This window comes from Panthera pardus, unplaced genomic scaffold (genome assembly GCF_024362965.1).
Source record: "Panthera pardus isolate Hobbes unplaced genomic scaffold, ASM2436296v1 HiC_scaffold_27, whole genome shotgun sequence".
NCBI classification, from domain to species: Eukaryota; Metazoa; Chordata; class Mammalia; order Carnivora; family Felidae; genus Panthera; species Panthera pardus.
The window spans coordinates 97,119,547-97,139,537 of record NW_026526843.1 but is presented as its reverse complement, the minus strand read 5'-3'; the positions used below and the strand labels follow the sequence as shown (position 1 = coordinate 97,139,537).

At 36.6% G+C, this 19,991-nt stretch overlaps 1 protein-coding gene and 1 pseudogene across 16 annotated transcripts in view; both read right to left on the bottom strand.

Annotated features, from left to right (window-relative positions):
• DMD (dystrophin) overlaps positions 1–19,991 on the bottom strand; it is a 2,111,713-nt gene that overhangs the window by 1,394,991 nt on the left and 696,731 nt on the right. The gene's annotated exons all lie outside the window — the stretch shown is intronic.
• LOC109249326 (RNA polymerase II elongation factor ELL2-like) lies at positions 336–10,534 on the bottom strand (annotated as a pseudogene).

The following is a 19,991-nucleotide window of genomic DNA, read 5'->3' as shown; positions in this document are numbered from 1 at the left end:
CAAGTTTACTAAGAGTGAAACTTTCAACAAGCAAAGTCTCATTTTTAGAATCTTAGAGCAACTCATTTGGAATTTTAAATACAACCAATCAAAATTGCACCGGCATTCTTCTCAAAGCTAGAACAAACAATCCTAAGTTTTGTATAGAACCACAAAAGACCCCCGAATAGCCAAAGTAATGTTGAAAAAGAAAACCAAAGTGGGAGGCATCACAATCCCCGACTTCAGCCCCTACTACAAAACTGTAATCATCAAGACAGCATGGTACTGGCACAAAAACAGACACATAGACCAACGGAATAGAGAACCCAGAACTGGACCCATCAAATACATGTCTAGCACCATGACTCTGCTTGGTGTTGGTCAAATTCACCTATTAGAGTTTTGGGTTTTTTTTGTTTTTTTTTTTTTTGAGGTGAGCCAACTGGTTATGAAGTTGATTGCATACATATTTTTCTTCATGATAACTGGGACTAGACTGCTTGATCTTCTGATATTCTTGTAAGACTTATTCATGAACATTCTGATTGTCTTTTGAGCCCAGATAAAGCTGATTTTGCTGTGCATCCAGTTTCATAAATCTTCTACCTACAGTCTCCATCCTGGCACACAAGGCCCTGTACTCATCAAACTCAGTATTGAAGTCATCCTTGGGTAATTCTGGCATTGCTCAGAGGAGACGATAGCAATATATTTTATCATATAATCTAGGAGTGCAATTGTTGAAGAAGGCTCCATAGAGTCAGTACAACCTTCTTTAACTCCTTCATTGGAAACTGGACTGAAGCTGTTCAGCTTGGCAATTCCTTCTTCTCCTTTAAGGTCCTCTTCGTTTTTTCAGTTGTTGCAATGTTGTGTTTTTTTAATTTGGCCTTTTTCCTTCTGTTTTTTAGACTTTTTTGCACTTTGTGTGAGACCGAATGGTTTCCTTCCATAGGCTTTGGGCACTTTAGTAGAACTGAACCAGGGGATAATGTTTCCAGAGAAGTTCTAGAAGAGTATTTGTCTTGCCTGTCTTCATATATACTACTGTTTTGACTAAACTGTTAAGAGGTAGGTCTTGAGTCCCCTGGCCTTCTTGAGTTCTAGGGGAATTAGAGTGAGAATTTAGTCTGAGGAGGACTGGAGATGGGCAGGTGGGTTGAAGGCAGTAGTGAGGGGTAGGGATGGCAGCAGCTGCAGGGGACGGCAGGGGGCCTGCAGATTTTTCACGGGTGGGATTCAAAGGGCAATTTAACGTTGGAGGCATTCTTTTTGTCAGGTGAGGTCTTTGAGATTTTTTATTCATTAAAGGATCAATGAAATCTGAATCCAAAAGCCATATCTGAGGAGAAGATGCAGCATTGCTACTAGAACATGCAGGAGATTCTGAATGGCTGGTGCTGGCAGCATTCTGTGACAGATTCAGCTTTCTCCAGAGCACTGACTCTAATGACTGTTTATTTCACTGTATCCAGGTCAGTCTCTTTGAATCTCTTTAAAAATATAATCCTTTACGGTAAACGAGAGGCCCTTAGGATTCAGATTGGCTACCTGTTGCAGAATTGCTCCGAGGGAGTTCCCATCTTGGTGATTGACGCCATCTTTCTGCTCAGGTATCTTGTGGGCCTTCAGTGCCAGCAAGCAAATCACACTGTCCCTACGTGGCCAGTGAGAAACACTGCTGCTGCCCTGTGTCTTTTGAATCATATCTGCAAGGTTCCTGGGGGTTGACCATTTCCTCTCAGGTACGGTATCTGAAATAGCTTGAGGTGCTTTCTGAATTGACACTCTTTTCCCTACATACGGTCCACCAGGTTTGATAACTTCTGTGCTTTGGCTGTGGGACTCCCCCTCTGCCTCAGGCATTCTTTCTCGTATCATCTGATAGGAGTCATTGGTTGCATATACTGTAATTTTATCTGGCATAAGACCCGGACAACTGAGCTGGGAGACTCCAGAGCTAGAGAAGGTTTGCTGGATACAGTCAAGGCTGCCCTGAGAGTTGTCTTTATCCACATTTGACAAATAGAAAATAAAGCCATACACTTCATTAGGGGGATCATTTTTAGGAATGTTGACAAGCCCTTGGAATACCTGGAACTAAGCTGAAGGTCAAAAGGAATTACTATAAAACCTTGGATTGTGACTACCTTGTTCTTTGAATGTTCTGCAAGACAGGCAAACATTTCTAAGAAATTTTAACTTGATAAATGACTTACGTCTTGCAATACGAGTAGTACATGATGCTGAATGTCACATGAGCACAAGGGAGTCAGTGGCTCTTCTCTCTATCTATCTCCCTCTCTCTCATCCACCCACTGCAGGATTCTGGGTGATCGTCTCCCATGCTTGGATGCTTGGTCTTAGGCCACAGTGTTTGGCACAATTCAGTGATTTTTCACAATGTTGGAAAGTGCCCAGAAATGGCACTAGTGTAGTAATTTTTGCCACTTCAAAGATCCTCTGGACAGTCCTTTGCTTTTCCAGACAAGAGTAAGCTTAGTAATGTTTTGCTTCATTCTAGGTCATTGGATAGTTTCCTTGTTAAAGTTTCATGAAAAGAAAAAGATTCTGCTGACCCAGTAGATACAAGCGATTCCATTAGTGATAGTGAAAGTTGTCCTACACAGTAACCTTCCTCTCCTTGTCTTCCTCACATCAGCCACGAAGGCTTTCAAAGGTAAGTGCAGGTTAATTTATTTTTCTTTGTATTTTGTATTTTCCCTATTATTTCACAATATATTACAGTATTGTAATCGTTTTTATATGAGTATTTTTGGGTGGTAGAGCGAATCATCTGAGTTTCCATTATTTCTTGCGGACAAATTCACTTAGATATACAAGTGCTTTGGATTACAAGCATGTTTCCAGAAAGAATTAGTGTCACAAACCAAGGGTTTACTGTAGATTCTTGCGGTTCTGACAGGTCTCCAGCACCCAGATCGCCATCTCAGTGAGCTTCACATGTAGGAGGGTGATGTTGTCTTATACGACAGCCTCTAGCCCTGCCCACCACACCCCTTCCCTGGGCCCTACCCTCCACTGCAGCCGTCACCACAGCTAAGGCCACCCCACGGCTGATGTACTGTCATATATCCAACTACCAATGGTGTTTAGATGAGAAAATATATGTTCAGATAACAGCTGTGCAAAGGGAATATTTTAAGACAAAAATTAGGCATCATTTATTTTAATTCCATTATGATGCACTTCAGAGTCTAAAACTTCAACTTTTTTTTTTTTACTTTTGTGTAAATAAGAGAATTATTTTCCTACAGCTACCAGATCTTTACAATGAGAAGTAGCTCAAAATAGAGATATATTTTATTTTGTATAGAATCAGGGCTAGAAAAAAATGTGTGTAACTCATATTTTTTACAAATATATTTGGTATCTGAGATAAGTTTCGCCATAATTTCTGGCATATTTGATGCTACATGTTTAGATTCACGTATCTAGAAGATAATGATATATGATTCAAATAATACATATGCAATGAGCATCATGAAAAAAAAAATCCACCTATTCCTAGGAGGCTTGAAGACCCACCTAATTTTTTCAAAACCATCTACCCTACCAACTTTCCAAAAAGGGAGTCCTGTGCATGAGTAAGGAGTAGGCAATAACATTTTACTAACAGTATGAAAATGATCATGTACTCATATTCAGCATGGTCACAAGTGAGTTTTAGGTGTTTTTCAGTAATGTCAATAAAAATGTTATTGCTTTCAACATAATGCAGCTGATTTTCCTATTTTTTATAGTTTCACTCTCTACTCCTTTTGAATTATGTTAGTTTATGGCAGAAGAAACAGCACTGAAATAATAACGCAAGATACCCAAAGGAAACATGCTGACATAAATCAATGAATTCAACAATATTAGCCACTTAGTTATTACAACCAAGTTTGTTTTTTTTTTTTTTTTTTTTTCTGAAACATATTAGAAGTTCTTTAAGTTCCTAGTGCCGATGTCAGGACACATCAGGTAAAATGGTATGTAATAGATCTGTTAAAAACATTAGCTCCAGAGAAAATCTTACCCCTTAAAGCCATAAACTACACTATCCACCTGATTTGAGGAAAAAGATATAAAAGGCCAAATTGTGGGATGCTGACTACACCCATTCAACCCCCCTGGAGACGGGAGTGAAGGTGAGGAAAGTACCTTCTTCATAAATGAAAGAAAACGTACTGAGACTTCTAAATAGGTACAGCATCGTCTCTCCAGTGCTACAGGACACATAAAGGTAGTGTCCACTGAAGTAGCATCTTAGGTTTGTAACCTCATAGATTGACGATTACAATTTATTAATTTTAGTGGACTTCCTATAAAACAAATCTGAACAGGGGTGCCTGGGCAACTCAGTCAGTTGAGTGTCCGATTTTGGCTCAGGCCATCATCACACGGTTCATGAGTTTGAGCCCCATGTTGAGAATGAATGGGATTGGGATTCTGTTTGGGATTCTCTCTCTCCCCCTTTCTCTCTGTGCCACACAACTTGTGCTTTCTCTCTCTCTCTCTCTCAAAATAAGTAAATAAACTTAAAACACATCCAAATAAAGACCTCCATATGCTAGATTCCTTAAGGTTGTTAACTTTATAGAAATTCCAAAGTATTCTAATGTGGTACACTTTACACTATAGCTTTTTTTCACTATATGAATGAGTCACAAAAACTAATAATAAATATTCTTTTAGATACACAGTAAACCTATTTAACACAACTATTTTAAGAAGTGCCTTTGGTAATCCACTCATTATAACAGTTAATTTTGGTAATTTACTGAATGCTTATAATTCAGCCAATCCAATATTTAATTTAATTCGCAGCTAATGATAGCCTCTAATTCATTCATTCATCCATCATGAATCCATTTAAACAACAAATATTTATCGAACACATGGTGTATGTCAAAAATGAACAGAATAAAGAAGTTATGGGCTCAACTGTGTCTCATTTTTATTTTTGCATCTATACTTTATTTAGACACATTTATATCTTAAAGAGAGAAGAGGTTAACGAAAAAATGCATTATAGTTTCAGTGAGTTAAGAATACAGCTATTCCGGGACGACTGATTGGCTCAGTCAGTTAAGTGCCCAACTCTTGATTTTGGCTCAGGTCATGATGTCACGGTTTGTGAATTCAAGCCTTGCGTTGGGCTTTCCACTGACAGCATGAATCCTGCCTGGGATTCTCCCTCCCTGTCCATCTCCTTCTCCCTCTCTTCTCTTTCTTTCTCTCGCCCTTCCCAAGTTGTATGTGTGCTCACTCACTTTCTCAAAACCAATAAATGAACTTTAAAATACATAGCTATTTCCCTATGATTCTACACATAGCACATAGGTCTACAAAGACATATCTTAATGAAAGAAGATGTTAGTTGAAGGATGCATAACATGAATTATAGTCTCAATGAGTTCAGGACAGAACTATTCCGACATACATCTACACTTATATTCTGAAACATTTATAACTTTTTTATAAGTTTTTATTTAAATTCCAGTTAGTTAACATACAGTGAAATATTAGTTTCAGGTGTAGAACTTACTGATTTAACACTTACATACAGCACCCGGTGCTCATCACAAGTGCCCTCCTTAATCCCCCTCACCTATTTCACCCATCCCCCCTCTGGTAACCACCAGTTTGTTCTCTATGAGTTTGTTTCTTAGGTTGCCTCTCTTCTTTTCCCCTATGACTGTCTTGTTTCTTAAATTCTCCTCATGAGTGAAGCCATATGGTATTTGTCTTTGTCTAACTGACCTATATCACTTAACAAAATACTGTCTAGTTCCATCCCTGTCATTGTAAATGGCAATATTTCATTCCTTTTGATGGCTGAGTAATATTCCATTGTGTATATATGCCGCATCTTCTTTATCCATTTATCAATCGATAGATATTTGAACCGTTTCCTTAAAATTCATACGTTGAAGTTCTATCCCCCTCTACTACAGAATGTGACTGTATTAGGAGACAAGGCCTTTATAGATAGGACCTTTACATAGGGTTTTTCATTTGAAATGGGGCTGTTATGGTGGTATCTAATTCAATCCGACAGGTGTCCTTATAAAGAGAGGAAATCTGGACACACGCAAAGACACAAGAGACACGTGAGCACACAGGAGACCATGTGAAGACACAGTGAGAAGATGGACATCCACAAGCCAAGGAGAAAGGCCCCAGATGGAACCAAACCTGCCAATACCTTGATCTTGGACTTCAAGCCTCCAGAACTGTGACAAAATAAATTTCTGTGGTCTAGGCCACTCAGACTTTGGAATTTTGTTAGAGCAGACCACACAAGCTAATACAAAAGACATATTTAAGAGAGACTGATTCCATGGCATTACAAAATATCTCGTAAAACTGAAGTTGTAGAAAGTAAAGATGTATTTATTACAGTGGGGAATTTTTATTTATTTTTATTTTTTTAACATGAAATTTATTCTCTAATTGGTTTCCATACAATACCCAGTGCTCATCCCAACAGGTGCCCTCCTCAATGCCCATCACCCACTTTCCCTTCCTTCCCACCCCCCATCAACCCTCAGTTTAGTCTCAGTTTTTAAGAGTGTCTTATGGTTTGCCTCCTTCCTTCTCAGTAACTTTTTTCTCCTTCCCCTCCCTCATGGTCTTCTGTTAAGTTTCTCAGGATCCACATAAGAGTGAAAACATACGGTATCTGTCTTTCTCTGTATGACTTATTTCACTTAGCATAACACTCTACACTTCCATCCACGTTGCTACAAAAGGCCAGATTTCATTCTTTCTCATTGCCAAGTAGTGTTCCATTGTATATATAAACCACAACTTCTTTACCCATTCATCAGTTGATGGACATTTAGGCTCTTTCCGTAATTTGGCTATTGTTGAAAGTGCTGCTATAAACATTGGGGTACAAGTGCCCCTATGTATCAGGACTCCTGTATCCCTTGGGCAAATTCCTAGCAGTGCTATTGTTGGGTCATAGGATAGATCTATTTTTAATTTTTTGAGGAACCTCCACACTGTTTTCCAGAGTGGCCGTGCATTACAGTGGCAAAATTTTAGAAAACGCATTTCAATTACTAGAATAAAATCATTTAAAATCATTTAAATAGAGGAGATTTTTAATAATTTATTGTGATTCAACTTCCCAAATACATAAATGCTATCACTTTAGAATTTTGTGTTTTATATGAGGAAAGACACAAATATCTAGACACATATCTATGGTCTAGATACATGTCTAGATACATAGACCTAAGTGTTATGTCAGTCAACTGCTTGTATTACTTCTCAAATTAAAAAAAAAAAAATATTAACACTTCATTTTCAGGAAATAATTCTGGCAATTCTTTAAGAGTTTGGTATTATTACCCCCTACTCCCCCCAAAAATCAAGTGACTTTCAGAAAATTCATGGCTAAATCATTTCATCTGTCTCAAAAAAATTATGGTATCAACCCCTTAAAGAATTGTCACAAATATTAAACAAGATTATGTATTGGAAAGCAGTTTTAATTGGAATTGAGTTATATGAGTGTTCATAGTTATTTACATTTTGTTTGATCATCGTGTTTATATAAAATCTTCTAAGAACTAGCAAGGGTCATCTATTTTACTCTACTCACTCTAGAAAGGTAGTTATTAAATCTTTATAAGTAGTTGTCTAGATTTCAAGTATAGTCTTCTTTAAAGATTTCCAACACAAGAGAGTATACATAACCTTTATTAACACATTCCACTGCTTAAACCTATCTTACTCTCAGAAAACCACCAATGAACTGACTGTAAGTCACTTCTGTTATAATGTGGGCATGAAGCTTTTTACTCACCTCAGTAAAATTAGATAAGTGAATTAGAAATTGCTTGCTCGTAGGCTGGACATGTTTGCCCACAGGTAGATTTTTGTAATGCTGTATGCACAAATACAAATGGATGTACACTGTGCTTCACTTTATGAATTTATCTGGTTATTACTTAGAAATATTGGCCCTGATTTGAGTTACAAAGACTAGAGCTAAGCAATTCGAAGATTATCAGTCAGCTCTATAATCAGTCAAAGATGCTGCTTCTTATCAGTGCCTAAAGGGACGTAACCAAATTGTTACACAAGTCTCAAAGATTGGATCGAATGAGGCTGACGGAAAGCTAAATAATTTTTTTAAAGAATCATTCCATTAGGATTAGAAGCCTCTTCTCTAGAGAAAAAAGAAAAGGTCTGAGTTTCCATTTAAAAAAAAATGAATCTTTCAAGCTGTTAGAAATAATGCATTTTTTTGTGAAGCTAGGTTAACATTATACACACAAGTGAAAATGAATTATAACATCTCATAAAGTGATACGAAGAAATTAATTTTTATTTACGTTCTCATTTTGTCTTGGCAGTGAGAGAAGCCAAAGGTCAGTTCACTTGCTCTAACACACTTTTGTGGGCTAAATCACAACTCCATTATCATCTATGCTTAGATTGACAACGGGGAAACTTTCTCCCTCCCATTCAGTTTACATCCCTTATTTTTAGACCTACCAAGGACACTTCTCATTTGGGTTCCTTTGTTTGGGTGAGTTGGTTTTTAGAAGCAGAAGTGCAAAGTGACCATCAGAGACACATTTGGATAAAGGCAACTGAGGAAAATCTGATAAGCCTGGAAGGTAAAACTTAAGTGCCTTGACCTTTGAATTTATTGAGGCCAGTGATAGAATGTGAGAGCTAAACTGTGCCCATCAAGATTGGCATTACGGGACAAACTGTTCACATGAGTATGCTCACTAGAAAGAAACAATTATGTGCCATCAACCACACAACATAGCAGCAACTAGGATTTATAAGAAAGGGAGACAGCAAGCAGCGCATCTCATTTAGTTTAAGACCCTGGAATATACTGTCCCGCTGAACAAATTTTATGCATAATGTACCTTCTGATAAATAACATTACCTGATATTTCTTTCCTAGCTTATAAACAACTATAGAGTTAAAAAGGTTAAGCAACTTCACCTTAATGATAATGAAATGGAAATAACATCCAATACCTTAATGAAAGAAATAAAATAACGCCCATTATGAGGCTAGAAATGGGGCAGTGTATTACCGACTAGTGTTTTGCCAATTCTAGGATTCTCTTCTCAATGTTACATGTTTTTCCAAACTGTGAACCAAAGCAGTATATTATAAAATGGCATGCCTTATATCCTCACTGTCTAACATATGGCCCAAGGTGGAAAAACGTGTCCTGATATATTGGGAAACACTTACTATAAGTTTCTCTGAGAATATCATTCCTACTTCTATTTAAATGGTCCTGTAGGATTGTTGACTGAAAAGGAACTTGTGACTGCCACTTCTCAGTGTGCAGTTTAAAGGTGAGAACTGGACACTGAGATGAGTCCTGGTCATTTGTGACAAGGTGAATAGTACTGGAGGGTATTATGCTAAGCGAAATAAGTCAGTCAGAGATAGACATAGATATCATATGACTTCACTCATACGTGGAATTTGAGAAACTTAACAGATGATCCTTGGGGAAAGGAAGGGAAAAAAAGGTAACAACAGAGAGAGAGGCAAACCATACAAGACTCTTAAATGCAGAGAACAAGCTGAGGGTTGCTGGAGGGGAGGTGGTTGAGGTGATGGGTTTAGTGGGTGATGGGCATTAAGGAGGGCACTCTTAGGGATGAGCACTGGGTGTCAAATGTAAGAGATGAATCACTGAGTTTTACTCCTGAAACCAAGGCTACAATGTATGTTGACTACCTTGAGAATTTTTAAAAAAGTGGGGGAGGGGAACCAGACACTGAGATGAGTTAAGTAACTTGCCTAAGGCCACAGAAGCCACAGGATTGAGTTTCTGGGATCAGACCTCAGATCCATCTGGCAACAAGCCCGTGTTCTTTCACGATGTCATTTACTCAGTGGAACATGCGACATTCAATATGCCTTATAATGTGTGCTACATAACCTAGTGAGATGTACACATGCAGAACCCTTTTTGAATCTTTTCATATTTAGTTTTAACAGAAGTTTTACTAGACTTAAGTATACATTTTATCTAACCCACTTAACAAGGATTTGAAGCATAACATTATAATTTCATCTGAAAACATTTGTGACATTTTAACTCCCTATTTGCTTAAGATATTTTTAGAAAATCAGAAAATACTCACACTCCCCGATCAAGAACATGTGCTCTTTTGCAAGGACTTATTTTTCAAAGGTAAATATGACTGTCTGACTCGTTAATGAAATTTTGTCTTGGTGATTATGCTAAAAACATAGTGAGATTTTTAACTTGAAGAAGCATGTTCCCCTGTGCCATTACAGTCAGTTCCATATATTATTTATTTTTATGAGTTTATAAAGTACTAATGAATAAATCTGGAAAGGCCCTGTTGTTGATGCTGTTATTATTTGCAGGCTATTATTTAATGTTCTGTGGCAGCTTAATAAACTCTGCTCTCTCGCTCCCACCAGTCTATTCAGCTGGGATACCAGAAAATAAGGAGCGGGAGTCCTAAGGAGCATTCCAGCATCCTTTCCAGTGTTCATCACACTCCTGCGCATTCTTTGGTAGTTTAAGATTTTACTGTTGCTTATTGTTTTGGACCTCACAGGCTCTGAACTTCTTGAAGTGGGGTGCTCCTTACCTTTGTGCTTAGTGTCTTAAGGGGTTATTATGTGAATTTCACATCGTATAGAAATGTCTCAAAGCTTAGTACCACCACTAGAGTTATCAATATGGGGACATTTTAGGCTTAAAAAGTCTTAGAAACTTTTTTGCCTTCTTCTTCATTAAAGACCTACCTTCCAGTCATTTATAGCAACAACAGAGCTATCTATGGTAAATTTGAAGAGGCAGAGAAAGATAGAATCACATGTGAAGTCCTATCTTCTCCACCTCAAATTCTAGATCTTTCATACTTACAATGGGCATCAGTATTAGAGCATAATCTGTGAATTGGGGACAGATCACTAGGCATGAAGTACAGATTGCCTAAAGTCTTGTCCCAATTCTACTGTTACCCAAATAGGTATCACCTCTCAGCAAACAATCTTGTTATGGTTTAGACTTCCCACTAGTGAAATGGAGATAATAGCAACTGCCCTGGTACCTTCCTAGCCAGGTCACAGCTAGGGTCAGATAGGTCAACAAAGGTGAGCATGCTCTGACAACTGTGATAAATTATAGATATGCTTGTGATCGGGAAACATTTAGAGTGTCATTGATGGGAAATCAGCTTTTGCTTCCAGACGTGGTAAGTTTACAGCATAATATAATTTTAATACAGAATACAGCAAAACATTTCAGCATGTCACTAAAACTACTAGTTTTTCATATTTTATCTATGGCTTATTAAGGTTTATATTTTATACAAGAGTTGAAAATCTTTTCCTTTAAAATTTTAAACCAAGAGCATAAGGTTTATATTTTATACAAGACTTGAAAATCTTTCCCTTTAAAATTTTAAACCAAGAGCATAATCTATCATGTATCTTATTTGTAATCAAGTGAGGGAAAAACAGATAGCCTTCTATGCTTCATTCTAACTCTAGGCATTGAAATACACCATCTATAAGAAATCACAAATCTGGGGCACCTGCGCGGCTCAGTTGGTTAAAAATCTGGCTTCGGCTCAGGTCAAGATATCAGGGTTCATGGGTTCGAGTCCCACATCGGGCTAGGTGCTAAGGGCTCAGAGACTGAAGCCTGCTTCAGATTCTGTGTCTCCCTCTCTCTCTGCCCCTCCCCTGCTCATGCTGTCTCTCTCCCAAAAGTGAATAAATGTTTAAAAAAGTGTTTTCAAGAAATCACAAATTCTAATGTATACATATCATCAAATGTACAAAATAATCTAGTTGTAAGAGAATGGGCAATAATGGGGACTGTAGCTAAATGGAGAGCTCCTGCTAAAGGTGCCAGAGCTATTTGATTCCTACTGAGGTTAATAGGAAAACACGCAAAGGATCACCAGGTCACTTGCTTTTTCCACAAAGGCTTGACATTCATAGTTTTGTATCACATTTCCTAAACTTCAAATATTGATAACCAATAATAACATTATTAAATACCATGTAGACTAAACAGAAATTTATATGAACATACTTGTAACTTTAGAGGCAAAACACAAACACCTAGAAAGAAACAAACTACTCAAACTGACCAAAAAAAAGGAAAATCTGGAGAATGGAAGTGAAACCCAAAAGTGGAAGTCAAAAATAGACAATCTTATGTCTATGAAATATATTTAATCTTTCATTTAAAACTTCCCCAAAAAAGAAAATTTCAGGTAGAAATGGCAAGTTTCTACGCCTGCACAATCAGGCGCTTAAACCTAGCAACCTATTACAAGGCAAACAATAGGCCAGTATCTTACAGGCACCCAATGGGAAAATTCCAAATCAAATGTTAGCAAATACTAGCAAAGAAATCTAACAACAAAGACAAAAGATTATACATATCATCTATGTTTGGTTTACATCAGGAATGCAAAGCTATTTTAGCACTAGAAAATGAAGCACTGTGATTTTACCTATTAAGGGAATAAACAAGAAAAACAAATGATTATCTCAAGTGATCCTGAAAAAAGCATTTGATAAAATTCAGCACCCAGTAAATGACAAAGCCTTTTAGAACAAGAGGAATAAAAAGGATCTATACCAAACCTACAGGAGATATCATGCTTTATTATGGTGATTTACTAAAAGCCTCACCTTCAGAAACACATCAACAGTAATCTCACGGTACTAGAGTATACAGTATAATAATAACTGATTTAATGAACAAGGGAAGAGAGCAAAAGACAAATGGAAATTGAAATTTTAAAAATATACTATTTATAAAAACAGCAAATATATCAAAAAATATCAAAGAAAATGATTAAATCTCATAAAAAGTCTAAGATCCACTATCCTGGAAACTGTGTAACATTACTGAGAGAAAATAAAGGCCTAAATAAATGAAAGGCTACTCCACATTCATGAAATGAAATACTTTACATAATAAAGATACTAATCCACTATAAATTAATCTATATAGTCAATAAACCCAATTAAAATCATAGAAGAGTTTTTGTTTTGTTTTGTTTTGGTGGGGGCAGACAAGCTGATTCTAAAATCTTTAAGAAAATGTGAATAAAAATAGCCACAATAATTTTTTGAAAGGAGAAAACAAACATGAAGTGTTTACATTGGCCAAGGTAGATTTAGTGTTTCCTTCATCTTGACTAAACTTTGGCTACAAGCCTCTGACCTTGTTTTTCTTAGAGCACTTAATTTAGAGAATTTTGAACTGTAAATTTTTCTTTGCTCTTTGAGATGTAAATATGCTACAACCCAAGAATGTCCTTCTCAAGGACCTGAAAGTTATCTTTTTGAAATGTAATTATCAAGAAAGACAGTACCCCTGTCTCCCAATCTCTGGGAGGCTAGGAACCTAACTCTGATAAGGCACAATTAGCAAACACAGATGGCATAAATATATTGACTACCCAACCCCATAAAGTTTCTCCAATGGTTTTACGCCAGCTCATTGCAGCACTTAACAAACTCGTCTGCCTTTGGTTTAGTGGACCTGAGTGCAATCTCTTCCCTATTACAATAGTCTTGATTCCTAACTGCAATAGCCTTGAATAAATTCTCCCTTGCCTGTTTTACCAACTGGTTCAATTTTTCTTTTACAATACCACCAGATGTCAAAATTTATCATAAAGCCACAGTAATTAAAACATTGTGGTATCAGCCTAACTGTAGGCAAATGTACAAATGAAACTTTATTGGAGTTCATATATATATATAGATAGATAGATAGATATATGAATACATAGATATATGAATACATATAGTGACCCGTATATGTATAAGCATTTGATTAAAAGTGCCAATGTAGAACATTAAGGATAGGATGGTCTTCGCAATAAATTTGCTATTTTAACTTTATCTAAATGAGAAAAAATGGACATTCATCTCTTTTTCACACCAGAAATACTAGATGGATTGTAATATGACAGGTAAAGCAATTAGGTCCCTGTATGACAATCCAGGAGAGTATACTTTGGGTCAGAGAGTAACAAATTTTATTTTTAAACTCAGGACAAAAATATACTAACCATAACAGAAAATACTCAAGTAGAGTACACTGAACTTAAAACTTCTGTTTATTAAAAAAGATATCATTAAAAAGTAAAAGGGTAAGGTGCCCAGTGAAAGCAAAAAAAAAAAAAAAAAAACAAACAAAAAACTGAAATGATTAATATAGATAATCAATAAACAATCAAAACCCAGAATATATATACTTTAAATAACTACAACAAATCACGAAGGGAAATACAGATAATCCAACAAATAGGCTTTTCAAAAACTAGGTATTTCAAATAGCCAATAAAACAGCTGTTAATAGCGCTTTTAATCTCATTAGTCATCACTACATGCTAAATGAAAACAAGAGATGCCATTATAAAACCACCATAAAAGCTCAAATTAAAAATGTGACAATAGCAAGTAATGAAGAGGATATGAAGCAATTTTTACCTTGATTCACTACTGATGACAGTAAAAATTTATACATCAACTTTGGAAAACACTTGTGAATGCCTGTAAAGCTAAATATGCATATATCCAATGATCTAGGAATTCTAATCTTAGGTATATAGCCAATAAAAAAGCATACATATATTCCCCAAAATATATGTGCAGTTATGTTCATAGCAGCATTATTCATAATGACCCCCAACTGGAAAGAGCCCAAATTTTCTAAACAGAACTTAAAATTAAACTGTATATTCACAAGAAGGAATATTATCCAGCCATGAAAATTAATGAACTACTACTATATGCATAATGGAGGTATCTTATAAATATAACATTGAGCAAAAAAAAAGGTGGTTACAACCTATATATTATGCATTTGCATTTACATTAAGTTAAAAATAAAACGATTCTGAGGTATTATAAATCAGGATAGAGGTCAACTGTGAAGAGCTGTGAGAAGTTTATGACTACTAGGATAGGACTTAACAGGAGTGTCTGCATTGTTGGCAGCAGATTATCTTTTTATCTGGGTGTGGAACTACACGTATGTTACCTTTGTGAGTCTTCAACCTAAAATTATGGTTTGTGTTCTTTTCTGGGTGCTCTGATAAAAAAAATAAATAAATGATTCTGTGCCGTAATGTGAAGTTTAGATTTCCTTCATAGACCAAAAAGGCCAGAATTCCCTTTAGACCATATCAGAATTATATTCATAAAGAAAATGATCATTCCAGTATATTCATACATATATACTTATATTCGTAATATTCATAAGGAATGTTACTATTCCAATATACTTGCATATATATCCCCTGTAATTATTTTCTCAAGGTCACATAGTAATTTTCTTCTGTGAAATTGAGAGATTAGGAGAAATCACACAGATCTGGGTACCAGTCCCATCTCTGTGATTTGAAAGCTGTATGAACTTGGATTTAACTTCATTAAGCACTGGATTTTTCATTTGTGAAATAGGGATAGCATTTCATACAAAGTATGTAAAATTTTTAGAAAATGATGAGCACACAAAAGTGATAATAATTATAATTATTGCTTCTTGGGCAACAATTGTTTATACTTGGGTTTAGTGAAACTATTTCCATTACATTTAAAGTTTTTTTTTAACATGCTATTTATTCACCAAGTGAAGAATTAGAAACTATAGAGAAATATCAAAACTATTTTCATCCATACTCTTCTTCACAAATAATCTCCATTTCTCAATTCTACAGGTTTAGCATTCCATAGACTTTTTCCCTCCCCAAATTATCCCAAAGGTATGCACAGTAAATACTTTTAATTGCAAACCCATTTCCAAGCCCAGATAGGGAAGAGGTCATGATAGCCCTTCTGAACAACTACTTTCCAGCAGACTATTTTCCTTCCAAACAACAGACACATAATTATGATACACGATGGCTTAAAAAATGGAGTACTCATCACCAAGTAGAAAAAAAAAAAAAAAACGCCTCATGGAGAAAAATTCAAACTGAGTTTTCTACATGAAGCAGTTTTTTTTTTTAAGTTTATTTATTTTTGAGAGAGAGAGAGACAGTGTGAGCGGGGGAGGAGCAGAGAGAGAGGGAGACACAGAATCTGAAACAGGCTCCAGGCTCCGAGCTGTCAGCACAGAGCCCAATGTGGGACTCGAACTCACAAACCACGAGATCGTGACCTGAGCCGAAGTGGGACACTCAACCGACTGAGCCACCCAGGCCCCCCAACATGAAGCAGTTTTCATACCAGATGACCAATAGGAGTACTGTGAGCAACAGGAATAGCATGTACAAGGACAGTGACACAGAGAGTAGCGGAAATGGCTTATGGAAATAGAATATAGGTGAAGGGATATGTGGGGGCTAATAGGAGACACATACTGAGAGACAGGAAAGGATCAGACAATAAAAATCATTGCAGGCCTAAGTGATCAGACTCTATCGAGAATAGAAAGCAACAAAGGATTTTAAATAGAGGAGAAACTGTAACAAAAGGCTTTTGAGAGCCAATACTGACTTTAATGCAGAAACTGGATTAAAGAGAGGTAAGAATTCAGGAAAGGACTTTACCTTGGGTAAACAGTGAGGGGAACAAATATGAAATAATGACTATGAGAGGCAAGGAAGAAATTCTGTGACTGCTGACATGCCAGGGGCTCACAGGGAAAGAAAAGGGACGAGTCTGGATGATTCCAGGTTTTTGGTACAGGTGACATGGTGAATGGCCATGTAATAACAAAAATGGGGAAGTCAGTCAAGGAAGCAAGTTTAGAAAGACATGGAGAACAAAGAGTTAATTTTTACCTTATTGAGCCTGAGATGCATTTTGGATTTCAAGTTGGATCTATCCAGAACAAAGTGGGATAGAAGAAATTGGGCTCAGGAAGGAGATCTGGGCAGAAGACAACCAGGCTTATCAACCTCTGTTTATTTTTGATACAACCTTCTGAAGCAATACAGAGAAAAGCCTTCCTCTTTCTACAAGACAATATGTATCCCTTATCTCTGCTTAGGCTGTTCTTAAAATTAAAGAATCCCTGGTTCTATAAACATTCTTTAGAGGATGCCACCATCCTGGTAAAATCCAGCTAAAATTCTAAAATACAAAGTGCATTCAAACCAACGCAGGATAATAATTATTACTCCTTATAATCCAGACACTATACCATGTCCAGGATTGCATTAATTTACTAAGAACCTGTATTATCTTGCTTTAATATTAATCTTGTGCCCAAGAAGTGTCTATCTCTCTCTCCATATATGTACACACAGGCATGTGTATGTGTGTATTAAAGAAAATGTAAATGTACATAAATGTACATTTGTATAGTTATATATACTTACACACATATATATACACTTACATGTATGGACGGGAAGCGAGACCTTCCTCATCAAAAACTTAACTGATTTAATGATATTACCTTTCACAAGCAGCAACAATTCAAACAATAAACATACCCTTTCTGATTTAAAACATGAAAGACAAGTATATGACATTTGAATGTGACATTCTAACTTTACATGACATTGCTATAAATCTTCTAAAGTCATGTGGGAGAAGAAATCATCCATTAACCACTCCAGTTTGGGTAAAATGTACACAGTGTCCCAGCTAACTCCTCAAATGGCTTCTTTCCCCCAAATTTTCTGACACTGCAGGATAAATAAAGGAATCCAATCATTTTCAGTCCAATTCTCTGGCACATAAATCAGGTACCAGGAAAGAATATATTAAAACACAGACATTCTCCACCAGCCCATATAGGGACAAGAAGGCTGACCTTATCTATCCAGAGACATATCATGGAAGGCTTTGCAAAATCTTTTACGTAAATCCAAATAATTGATATTAATTCCACTCCACTGGATCAACCAACTTAATAAGTTCACCAAAAATCTGTCTTAATAATACCACATATTTGTATAAATTGTTCAATGTCATCTGGTATTAAATTGCTTTTCATGTCTTCATTATAGTGAATGTATTTTAACTCTCAGAGACCTTATCTTCAAAAACTATTATTTCATGCAATAAATAAGTTTAGTAACTCCATCAGATGAGCAAGAAAATTAGCATGGATATATTTGATAATTTGTTCCAAAATTGTATTTTCTAGGTTATTCTTCTTCAGAAAAGGATGCTTGTCTGTATACACTCTTTTGATACACCTTCAATTCTCCAAAATAGTAGGCAGTAACTTTAAAATGAAGGTCATTGAACAAAATATTCCAAACTACTTTTATATGCCAGAAACTCACCTGGGTCTGTGCCTTAGACAATATTAACACATCTAGTAGGATTCTCAAATGGCGATGTGTATAGAGGAACATCTACAAATGGGACTTCAATCACTGCCTTTTCTCTGGAAGATGTTTTCATTAGAACAACTTATATAGACTAGAGGCTTATGTTTCTGGTTCCTTTTTTACTAGAAACCTCCCTAGAACAATAGGTGTTATTTGTGCTCCATTTATAGTCTTTCTCCAGCGTTCAAATGCAAAAGGCTCCTAAGGACCTGTGTACCTTCAAATCACCTCCCTCGCAGGCATCACAATCCCAGACTTTAGCCTCTACTACAAAGCAGTAGTCATCAATACAGTATGGTATTGGCACAAAAACAGACACAGAGACCAACGGAATACGAGAGAGACCCCAGAATTGGACCCACAAATGTATGGCCAACTAATCTTTGACAAAGCAGGAAAGAGTATCCAAAGGAAAAAAGTCTCTTTAACAAATGGTGCTGGGAGAACTGGACAGCAACATGCAGAAGAATGAAACTAGATCACTTAAACCATTCACAAAACTAAACTCACAATGGATGAAGGACCTGAATGTGAGACAGGAAACCATCAAAATGCTAGAGGAGAAAGCAGGAAAAAAAACCTCTCTGACCTCAGCCACAGCAATTTCTTACTCGACACATCTCCAAAGGCAAGGGAATTAAAGGCAAAATGAACTATTGGGACCTCGTCAAGATAAAAAGCATCTGCACTGCAAAGGAAACAATCAACAAAACTAAAAGGCAACCAACGGAATGGGAAAAGATATTTGCAAATGACATATCAGAATTTACACAAGGGATACAGGAGTGCTGATGCATAGGGGCACATGTACCCCAAAGTTTATAGCAGCACTTTCAACAATAGCCAAATTATGGAAAGAGCCTAAATGTCCACCAACTGACGAAAGGATGAAGAAGATGTGGTTTATGTATACAATGGAATACTACTTGGCAATGAGAAAGAATGAAATCTGGCCATTTGCAGCAACATGGATGGAACTGGAGGGTATTATGCCAAGTGAAATAAGTCAGGCATATAAAGACAGATACCACGTTTTCACTCTTATGTGGATCTTGAGAAACTTAACAGAAGACCATGAGGGAGAGGAAGGGGGGAAAAAGTTACAGAGAGGTAGGGAGGCAAACCATAAGAGACTCTTAAATACAGAGAACAAACTGAGGGTTGATGGGGGGTGGGGGAGAGGGGAAAGTGGGTGATGGCTATTGAGGAGGGCACCTGTTGGGATGAGTACTGGATGTTGTATGGAAAGCAATTTGACAATAAATTATATTTAATATAAAAATGTCCAATATGAGTGAAATCATACAGTTAAAAAAAACACCTCCCTTGCTTTGTTTTAGTTTCTACTTAAAGGCCACCTTTGCAAGGAAGCATCCCCTGACCACTCCCATGTAAAACTGCTCCCTTCCCCAGTGTATTTTTTCTTTATAGTTACCACCTTTTTCATAGTATAAAACTTGCTGATTTATTATAGCATGTGCTTATAATGTAAGCTTCATAGAGAAACAATCTATGATTTGCCCATACTTAACCACAAAGCTTAGACTTGGCTGGCAGCTAGCAGCACTCAAGACATGGTTGTTGAATGAATACTGTTCTTCCACACAGAACACTTCCCTACCCTTGACTGTTGCCTAATTTAGCTTCCACTTTCCTGACCCTCTAGAGTAAAATAGGTCATCTAGCAA